Genomic DNA, 12,150 nt, shown 5'->3' with positions numbered 1-12,150 from the left:
AATGCAATTTCCACTATTAGCTACCACCAGACAACTGTTACAATGTGTAAATCTAAAAAGACTGTTAATTATTGATGAGGATGTAGAGCAACTGGAATTCTCATTCACTGCTGGTAGGAGTGTACAATAGCACATCCAACTTGTCAAACTGTTACACAATTTCTAATATAGGTAAACATATGCCTACCCCATGACACAGCAATTCTATTCCTAGGTTGAAAAATTGAAAAAAAATGATTGTATATGTTTTGGGAAAGCCTTCTTTAATATTAGTCGTAGACTCTTCATTCATAATAATTCCCTCTGCTAGAAAAGACTCAAACATCTACCTATATGAGAATGCATGAACAAATGGCGGGACATTCATCCAGTGGGGCCCTACGTATCAAAACAAATAAGCTACTGTCACAAGTAAGCTACTGCTACATAAAATGACTTTGATGAATCTCACAGATTGATGAGTGCAATAAAGCATACACACACAAAAAAGAATAAGTACTTAGTCCAGCTGGTGTGGCAGTGTGGTTGAGCGTCAACCCCTGCACCAGAAGGTCACCGGTTCAATTCCTTTTCAGGGCACATGCGAAGGTTGTGGGCCAGGTCCCCAGTGGGGGGCATGCAGGAGGCGGCCAATCAATGTTTCCATCTCTCTCTCTTTCTCTCCCTTCCTCTCTCTAAAACAATAAAGAAAAAAATTTAAAATGTAAATAATTAATAAATATATTTGCATTTACATAAAGTTTAAATACCAGGACAATTTATTGAGGTTATAGAAATACAATGATAATCTTTGTAGTTGATTATTAAAAGAGAATGCATTACAAGGAAACTTTCTTATTTCACAGGATGGCTTTTTTTATAATAGCTATTGTGGTTCCAATTTAATTGTCATATGACTAAAAATCTCTAAGCATTTCTAAATATTCTTTTAAAGATTCCAGAATATACCAAAAAGTGCAGTTCCAACAGTTAAGATTATTATGCAATGAATTTCACTACCTGGAGGAAGTTTTCATCGACTCTAATCAAATGATACTGAATTGATCAAGTCAATTTGTAGTTTATCAGAGCTTCATACTTGAAATAGTGTAAACATAATCACCTAAATAAAAATTACTCTTTTTTCCTAACACCTATTCTTTTGGTTAAAAAACATTCAAAGATTACTTCTAGTAAAGATACTAGATGCTTGTAAAGGAACAATTAACCCATTGGTATCAGACTTTCTCCAGTATCAGCAGAAATTTAAGAGGTGAAAAGTCTATAATCTAAACTTTAATCCCAGCCAAATTGAAATTTATATGCAATGGCAAAAAATATATATAATTTTAAATATCTAAATCCTCATAAATTATGACATCCATAAATTCATTTTGAAAAAAAAATACTGTATGAGATGTAGCTATACATTAATAGATGTGTCACATTAGGAATTCAATGAGAAGAAGGGCTGGTGATGTGCCACTTAAATTAACCAAATAAATAGAAAGTTAGGCCTAAGAAAATATCTATGGACATTGTTACGAAGCCAAAGACTTTCAAAACAGTATTAACTAAAATAATAGTTTTAAAATAAGTATTTAAATTATAAATACTACAATAAAATAAAAATAAAATAGTTGTGCAAATGTGTGCACACTTAGATTATATAAGTACACATATGTAGTGTCTGTTTCAGGAAGAGGGGAACAGATAGCTGCATTTCAAGTGAGAAAGCTAAGGAACATCAACATTATCAACTTAAACAGGCATAATCTAATGCACTTGGATATGAAAATTCAGTAAGTATATTCAGAAAAGTAAAATTTTCTCCTCAAAAGAGAAAATATATGAAGTAAAAAATATGAGAATTTCCCCCCTAAAATGAAAGCTTGTGATTAAAGAAAAATTATGAAGCAATTCATGGACTTTTATTTTTTTCAGATGAAATATAAATGACAAGGCTTGATTTTCTGGAAGACTAAGGTGGACATTAAGGACTCAATACAGAATATGTTTTGTTACAATTTTTTTCTTCATGGAGTGAGTATGAGTATATCTTCTCTATGTTTTTTAAAATACAAAATGCTGCAAATTAAGAGCTTTTTCATATTTACTAAAAATCTTGTTTTTATCATTTTTAAATATAAAAATATAGATAGGCTTTATATTTATGTCAAGTTCTGTGAAAAAATTTTTTGATAATACATAAAGTCTTAAAATATGAGTAATATAAAATAAAAGCATGTAAATTACTACTGTGTATTCTTTTAATTTATAATAGTTCCATGAAAAATTATAGCATTTTCCCTCTTTCTGGCTTCCCCTGGGTATTCCCTAAGCATATGTAACCCAGAAATAATTCCTAAAGTAGATGAGGCATGTTGTTTTGCTGATTCTTTTCTTGTAAGCTAAAAAAATTACATTTATATATGCCTCTGGTTCCATTACTGGCCATAATAGGGTTAACTACTAATGGACTATTAGTTTTGCTTTTATACACAGCTATAAACCTGTATGACTATTGAGATAAGTGTTAGTAGTTGTTGAGCAAGAGAATGAAAATCAAGGTAATCAACTTGGGCATCACTTTGGGTCTTTACAAGGGGATACTTTCCTAATGATTGCATTGAAAGCTAGAAACCAAGAGAAGGACAATGAGTTACAGGGCTAAGGAGGCAGACTTCAGAGTTAGGTCCTGCTGAAGCATCTAGAATCTTTGGGAAAGGATACCAGAGAAAAAGTGAGTCACATATAAGTAAGAAAATACATCAAGATAAAATGGAGTTTACTGAGGAATGCAAGGTTGGTTTAGCATTTTAACATTCATATAAATTATATCAACACATTAAAAGATAAAAATTATTTTAGCTCAACAGATGTGAGAAAATATTTTTTTAAATGAGCATTTTCCATGATAAAATATTTTGGAAAACTAGAAATAAGAGGGAACTTCTGCAAATTGAAAACAGGAATGTAATAAAAACTTACAGCTAACATTATAGTTAATGATGAACTACAGAATGCTTTCCTTCCAGGATGGGAAACAAGGCAAACCCACTCCTTAGTATTTACTCAAGAAAAATATAAAGCCAGACTTACAAAAGCTTTATATTAGACAAAAATAGAAAACAACCCAAATGCCCAATAGGAAAATAGATAAATTGTGGTATACTCATAAAATGACCTATGATCCATCAATAAAAAGCAATTAACTTCTAATAAGAATGTGAATGGATTTCAAAAACTTTATGCTAAATGAAAGACGGCAGATACATAATGTGTATTTTTTTTTTTTTTTTGGTATCACTTCCCATAGATGGCATTTGGAGACAGTTAAAGTGAATCCAAAGTGACAGAAAGTAGTTCAATGGTTGCCTAGTGACAAGAATGAGGAGAGATTGATTGAAAAGTGTCCAGTGGTAATTTTCCTGTGTGATGGAAATGTATACTTTGTCTCAGGTAGCAATTACATGGAGGTATATATTTGTCATAATTAATCTAGCTCTAGACTAAAAATGTATGCCTTACATTGTAAGTAAATTATACCTAGACAATGTTAACTAACAAAAGAAATATAAAATTTGTGCCTCTTACAATTTTCTGAACTCTAAGATAATAACTGGGCTTGTTTTATGTTGAGACAATTATCATCATAGGAAACAGAAGCAGCAATAATACCTCATTACTGTGTAACTCATGGAAAGATCCTTGGGTCAGGCAGAAGTGGGCTCTGTTCAATTCTGCAAGTAATTATTGAGTCTCTGCAATCTGCCTGGAACCATGAAGAAAATACAGGACATAATGATATACAGGACACTGTGTCCCCAGAAGCTTAGAGTTTAGTAAAGAACTAGGATATTAGGACATTCAACGAGTAATTTAACTTACCAAACATCAGTTTCTACAAATGCAAACTAGAGATATTAATACCTATTCCATAATGTTTCTCTAAGGATAAAAGCGACACTATTGTAACTAATCTGATTATTAATAATAGGAAAGGAGCAAAGGAAAAGTCAATTATTATACATGTTATTTGGGCAGCTTCACCAGGAAGCTACAGTTTTAGTCTCATGGAGTCACCTGTCCATTCCCCGCAGATCACTGAGGGAAGGGACTGTAAGGGAAGGAGATAGACCCATGCCCAATAAAATTGGGTGGATTAGCAAAGGTGCTTGCTGTCAGTCACACCTGGGAACACAGGTTATTGGTCAGAATAGGTGTGACCACTGCAAGCAAGAGAAGATTGAAATGTTTAATCTCCTAAACAAAGGAGTTTGCTCTCTTGGCTCTTGGTTCTCTTGATGCTTTTGGATGCCCTTGAGACTCTTGTTATAGGGGTGTACTCTCTTGGCTCCCCTGAATTTTTCTACATGGCCCATGGCCATGTGAACCCCACACACAATGGGCTAATGGACTGCAACCAGCCTGATGTTGAACTGGACCTGGCTTCAATATGGAGTGGAAACTTGGACACTGGCTTTGTTTCTAGCTCTACTGAATCCCCAGCTATAGGTCTTCCAGGACTGAATTAAGGGAAATGGGACTTTGGAAACCCAGAAATTTCACTCCCCATGCAAATGAAAATCACTCCTCCTCTTGTGCCATTTCAGGAAATTCTTTGTCTCAAGATATTGTAAGGACTCTGCCTCTGGCACTCAATGGAAAAAGGGATAGCCCACTTCCACCAATAACAAAAGTAGGTTATATACATTAATCAATAGTCTTAGAATTAATACAAACTCCATAACTTATGGTTTGAAAAATTACTAGAAAAACAAAAACAAATAACATAATGTCATATGACAAGGGTAGAATGAAATTTTATTTTTAAATGACAGAATATTGTGAAAACAAAGATATAGAACATATGACAAGAACACGGGTACACATAGATGGGCATACTCTTTAAAACTTTCAAATAACAGATAGTTATCATGTATAAACTTGTAGAGAGTATAAAATGGTCCTCTTTTCAACTTTCCTAATTTCCTAAGTCATTTTACTAAGCTAGTACAACTCTGATACTAAAACCTGAGTAAAATAGCTTACAAAAGAATAAACTGTAGTGTACGTTGACTTATAAACAAAGATATATTCATTCCAAATAAATTATTACTAAGTCAATACCAACAGTATTTAAAATAATACTGCATGGTAAGTGAAAGTGTATTCCAGAAATACAAGGGAGAGTTCAACATTAGGAAATCCATTAATTCTTATTTTTGACATTAATAATTAAAGAGAAAATAACTAATGATCATCTCTAAAGATTCTAAAAAAGCAAATGATAAAATTCAACATCCATTTTGATTCTTTTAAAAGCTTTTAGTGAATTAGAAATTATAGATTACTTTATAACCACTACTTTCTATAATTTTCTATCTAGAAAACCTGAAATAATCACTCAGTAAGTATCTAGAATACAGAGTACTTCAATAGAAATGTATGTGTATATGGTAGAAATAAAAACAATTATTAGTGCCCTGGCTTCTTTGGCTCAGCTGTTGGAGCATTGGTCCTTGAACCAAAGAGTCACAGGTTTGATTCAGGTCAGGGCATGTGCCTGGGTTGCAGGTTTGATCCCTGGCCCTGGTCAGGGTTTTGTGGGAGGCAACCAATTGATGTGTCTCTCTCACATCGATGTTTCTCTCTCACTCTAACCTTCCCTCCCTTCCACTCTATCTAAAAAAAAAAAAAAAGTCAATGGAAAATATATCCTTGGGTGAGGATTAACCAGCAAAACAAAACATAGAATTATTAGTTATTCTTTGTGACAGCTACTAAGAATAAACTTAATAAAATTTCCTTGGACCTACATAAAGAAATCTGAAACACCTCATCTAGAAACTTGAAAGAAATGAAGAAAAGAGAAAAATAATATTACAATGCTGGATATGTTCCATATTAATGGATTTATCATTGTTTATCATGTGCTACATACTAATTTCTGACATTCTTTTGTAGGTCTTTCGTAGGAAACATGTATGTAACTTTCAAAACCAAGCACAAACTTCTCTCCTTCCCAAACTGTTCATCACAGTCTCCCCTATTCTGTGCTCTGACCTTCCACAGCTTTCTTCAGACATCTGTTGCTGTTGCTTATTGGTTGACTACTGCTTTGCATGCCTGTCACTCTCTGTTAACAGAGGTGGTTAACTGAGCCTAGAATATAGGAGGTACAGATACGCACTGATTTTTCTGACTAAATATTTAGCACCAAAATCCATATAAAACTTTCTGGATTATTTTTGGTGGGCATAGTTTCCCATTTCAATTATTTTTGGAGATATTTAAAGTAAAAAACAAGTCACATCATGCATAGTTAAAAGAAAATAGTTTTAAATACATATATTCAAAATTAAATATGTAGATTTTTTTTTCTAAAGAGAATCACTGAGTGATCACTAGGTTCAAAATACATTCATCTAACCTACATCCAAAGCCCTGAATATAAATTCCAATTCATGAACCTCAGTTTTCCCCATAATGGAATTCACAGATGCTTTTATTTTCTTTTCACCAAACCTCCGATTTTCTCCCCATGTATATGCTTCATATTTGACAGTTACTGACTTCTGAGAATGCTGTCATCTTCTTTGCCCATGTTGAGTTCACCTGAAGCTATGGTAGCCTAATTTCTATATGCAGAAACCTCCTACCTCTCTGCTTCTATACCTGAAGGATTTCTCTGACACCTGGGGAGCTTGGTGCAGATGCACCTGATTGGCCTGGGGCGACCATAAACCCATGTCTCAGCCCTCCTCAGCCTCCAGTGGTTTCTCAGCATTCATAAACATAACTGCATTTGTAATTACTTTTTCTCCTCTTGTATTCCCCCCTCCTAAACAGGTGCTTCCTCGAATGAACTCCTCAATTAGCAACCTGCTCCTAAATCCTTGACTTGGGTCTGCTTTGGGGAGACCCTAAACTAAGCTTTGCTTTTGGGGAAGGACCAGAGGGAGTTAAGTTTATTTTGCAGATTACACTACTTTTTGCTTTGTATCTATCATACTCAGTGAATCATATGGATTCATCTTGCCTTAGTTCTCTAAAGGCCTTTGACTTCTTTTCATTCATTTTCCCTCTTTCTGGTGCTTTTTCTATATTTATATAAAAATAGATTTGAAATCACATAAAAAGAAACATGATATTTAAAAAAAAAGGAAAGAGAAACAGGAAATAGCAGAAGAGCAGGATATAAGCAAAGCATCTCTTGTCTAGTCTCTCTCTCTGGCTTTCCCTCTCTGAGTTTTGCAGCATTACCACCTCAAAGACCTCCTTGAATAAAATAAGTTTAGTTTTTATAAGCCTAATTAAATCCTGTTAAATTAAGTTCAGTGAAAATATAAAGCTAAAGGTAGAGCAGTATACTGTTCACCAACTTTCCACCAACACATATAGCACTTTAAGAAACTTTATTTGGTTTATATCAGAGAAGAAAAATAAATCCTAAAGTCATTGCATTTCTTTATATACATATGTGCACGTGTGTAAAGTTAAACAAAACTTTCGAAGACTGTTCAAAAATCAGTTTACTATTGTGTTAGCTTTCTTTGAGGCTTCTTGCCATATATAACAATGAATATTTATAAATAATTCGTAATCTCTGAAAACTTTTATCCAAACTATTTTAAATCAATCACATTCAATTTGGCATTTGGCTAAAACGCACGTTTCTGAATGGCGTCAAAAAACACCTATTGACTTACTTTTCAATAGAACTCATAAAAACAACATTCCTAACTCTGTGTTCTTAAAGGTTATTTGACAACTTCCTAAAATTTTTCCTATTATTGATTAATTTTTTGCTTTTGCTTAGTCAATTAATATTAACATTGTACCAACAATAGACTTCTTACTGTCATAAATGCTTCCACTATCTGGCAGAACTCAATACACCTACTGTTTCTTAGAATTAAATTTGCCTCTACACTTATGTGTAGAAAAGTATTCTTTCTAAAGTTTACAGTGTTTCTGCAGTCAAGGTTTTACAATTTCTCTTTGGCATTCAAAAATATCACAGAATATACTTGAAGGTTTTATATTTTCTCTTAAATGGTCATCCACTTTGAAAATATTCTACTTAAATCATTCATCATGTAAAGAAATAGAATAAGTATAATTGTAAAAAATTAGACTAATTGTTTTGGGAGAGCAAAATATATTTCTATATTAGTAAATAACGTTTCACTCAAATTTGGGTGAATTATTCTGCAACTTCAGCAGATTGTCTATATTTTTTAATTTTTTAAAAATCTAAATCACAATCTGCTCAGTATTTGGTTTGATAGCCTCCTAAAAAGTGTGACCAGTAAAAATGTCACCCTAAATTCAGAAAGATTTTATTGTTAGGAACAGTATTTTCTATATAACACCTAATGAAAGAGCATTGACATGAGAAGCTGAAAAATTAGCAGACAGAAAGAGAACTCTACCAAAGTATAGAGAATTATCTCTTGATTTTCTCTGATTTAAATCCATTTATCTTTCATATTAAGTATTCTTTTTTGAGGGCTGTTTTCTTGGGTCTTCTCTCTTCTCATATCCTATTAGCAGGATATAAAGATGACAACCTCCGTAGTAGGAAGGCAAGCTAGATCAGAGTAAAGTTTCAAAATAGGAAAATATTCCCCTGTCAGTGTGGCCCAGTGGTTGAGCATCAACCCATGCACCAAGAGGTCACTGGTTCGATTCCCAAGTCCAGGGTATGGCCAAATCTCCAGTGTGGGGCAGGCAGGAGACAGCCAATTGATGTTCTCGCTCATCGATGTTTCTATATCTCTCCCTCTTCCTTCTTCGCTCTAAAATCAATAAAGAAAAAACTTTTTAAGAAAGAGGAAAATATTAAAAAGTTATTAAAACTGTTTTTTCTTATTAAAAAGAAGACATTTCTTTTATATATTATTTATTATCGTCCTTCACCTATAGTTATAGTATTACATAATATCCTAAAGGTCAAGACCAGAGCATAGACTTAAAAAATAGACAAGTAAATAGACTACTTAGCCTAAGTAGAACCCTGGCTTGAGGTGAAGGCTATAAGAGTCCAGCCTGGCTCACCAAAGCAGGAGACCATACAAAAATTTGACAGTCAAAGCCAAAGCTATAGGGTAACGTTCTTTAAAAAGCCATTTGTCAGATTTGCCTACAGACCTTTTTGGAAACCCAGAATATTGAGTTTGACCTAGTGAATTAAGTTCTGAAGTTGGTCTCGGGCAACTGGATTCTTTATAACTCTACAGATGATTCAGGTGTGCAGCCAGGATGAAGATAACTGGTCTAGATTATGATAAAGAATGTACATTTTCATTCAATGACATTTCCCCAATGAATTCCCCATGGAAGCTCTTACATAAAACTTCCACAAACATAATAATGATACTGTTGTAATTAACCTAGTTATTAATAATAGGGAAGGAGCAAAGGAAAGGCAAAGATTATAAGCATGTCATTTGGGCAGCATCACCAGGACGCTAAAGCTTTACTATCCCCAAGGAGCCACTGGTCTATTTCCCACAGATCACTGGGAATAAAGTGCCCAGTAAAATCGAGGTGATTTTGGGAATGTACCTGTTTATCAGTCACACCTGGGAACAGGACATTGGCCAGAATAGGCATGGTCACTACAAAGGCATGAAGATTTGAAATATTTGATTCCCTGAATGAAGGAATTCACTCTTTTGTGTCCTCTTATGTGCTTGGGATCATTATTGCTCAGGGCCACTCTCCTGCATTTATGCACATGGCCCATGTGGACCCCACACACAATGGACTAACAGACTGCAAGTAGCTTGATGCTAAACTAGACCCAGCTACAACATGGGGAAAAAAAACTCTGGACACTGGCTTTGCTTTTAGCTCTACTGAAACCCCAGCCATGACTCTTCTATGACTGGACTCAGGGAAATGGGACTTTGGAAACCCAAGGATGTAATTCCATGCAAGCAAAAACCACTTATCCCCCTGTACAAATCTCAGAAAATTACTTTTCTCAGGATATTGTAAAGAACCCATCCTTAGCATTCAATGGGGAAGAGGACACTCCAATTTCTCTGATGGTAGGTATCAGAGAGAAATTCCATAAATAAAACAGGATCAAATTTCAGTAAACATTTGCATAATTGATCAACTTTTAATATCTGCCCAGAATTAACCTGGATATGATATGCTAACAAGGTGTGGATACTAGATAGCGTACCCAACCTCACTGATTATATTTCAAATATAAAAAGATGAATAAATGAACTCTAAGGCAGCATATAACTCTAAATTATATTATATTCTCTATGTATGCTCAATGTAATGGTTGAATTATTCTTTGAACAGAGTATAAATTATATTGCAATTTAATCACAATTTTTAATTGATTTATGATATCATTTTAAATATGCTTTATCCCTTTATTTCCATTTAACATGTATTTTTGTTGTTAGTATTCCACTGTACTTACATTTAAAAATTTTACCTCATGACTCTCCTTATGCAGGGGAGCCAAGACTAATAATGACAATGGCAACATATAACTTATTGTCCAAATTGTGGCATTATTAATATTTATACTGGAACAACAGGTGTAAACCTGAACTATGCCAGACAATTGGAACATGCAGTTACCTAATCAGTGGTCCTCCACAAATGCTTAGATCCCTAGAGATAGTATCTATGTTAGATTTTTTTTAATAAGCAGAAAACCTTCTTAAAGCAAACAAGTATACTCAATATGTTTTCTTTTCATCTTAATAACTGTATATTAATTTTCAAAGTCTGTCATTGTTTGGTAAATAGGTGGTAGAGAAAAAATATGTGTCACTCAGATGCAGACTTTCTTGGTGTCATCAGTCCTTTGGTATCTTTCATTAGTTGCTTTCTTACTGAGAGTGGCCAGAATGGATGCCTACCATAAGCCTCCCCACCTTCAGTATGGAAAGGTGTGTGTACACATCCTCTCTCAGACCAGATTCACACAGGTTCTTGTCATCAAGCCCTCAGCAAGGAAATGTGTTTCATTCACTCCTCTAAAATGTGAAGAAACTTTGTGGCAAACTATAAGATAACTGCCAGTTCTTGCTAAGATTTTATAAACCACTGTATGCCAACCTTCTCTGAAATTGATCAAGAAAAAAATGAGACATTTAAAGTCATTTTTATTTTCAGATATGGGACATAAAGTATCTATATCAGACACAGACAAAGACAAATATTATGCCATGGGTTCCACCTTGACATTCACAATTCCTGTAAAAGTAAAAATACATATTTTGGACATTTTAAACACCGCATCAGACGTCAACAAATTTTTCAGAATAACTTTGCAGAATCAAGATTTGAGTCTGTCCTCTCTATTGATCTTCATGTGCTTACAAAATAAATCATAACACTTATATTTTCCAAAGAGACTGAGGATCCAAAGCTGTCTAATATATCCGTGCAAAATCACTCAGGCTGAGAAAAATGTTTAAGAGCTATGGGCCAGACTCCAAGGGACTTGAAGGAAAAAAAGCCTGAGCAACCCAGCTGTGCCTTTGGAGACAAGCCCACAGTTTTCAGTCTCATTCAGATTTTGAAGCGTCTTATAACCTTGCCCCAACTCCTCTCAGCCACACTACTCCAGTTAAGGTCCCACTGTCTCAGGACACAGGGGAGAGATGTCCTCATGTGCCTCTGGAGGCAGGCCCACCTACAGCAGTCCAACTGTGGATGCTTAAGTAGCCCTTTGATTGGACCCTACTTCTCCAGTCCCGCCCACGTAGGAACTGGCAGGAGGCACATGTGTCCATGTCCTGGGAGACCGGCATTCAAATTGTGATCTCAGCTATGGATGATGTAACAGCCTTGTGAGTTTATTCTAGTCCTTCTGAGTGTGATCAGGGGTTGATTCTGCCTCCCCAGGGACCTGCTCAGTGACATATTTATTGAGGGCTCTCCCAAGGACCCAGAGGGAGCTGCACACATTCATGCATGTGGTAACAAGTCCATGATCTTTGAACTGTAAGACATACCCTTGTCCCGGTGCCAGCCTTATAGACCAAGTTTGGAGGGAGTCCTATCCACCCAATGTCCAGCAAAAATCCACGCCAGTTGAAACCCAGTAGCCACATGACTGGCTCCAACCCTACGCTACTCCAAAGAAAAACAATGTCATCATCCTGAAACCTGACAACAAGA

This window comes from Molossus molossus, unplaced genomic scaffold, assembly GCF_014108415.1.
Source record: "Molossus molossus isolate mMolMol1 unplaced genomic scaffold, mMolMol1.p scaffold_m16_p_10, whole genome shotgun sequence".
NCBI lineage: Eukaryota > Metazoa > Chordata > Mammalia > Chiroptera > Molossidae > Molossus > Molossus molossus.
Note: the sequence above shows the minus strand (reverse complement) of the source record.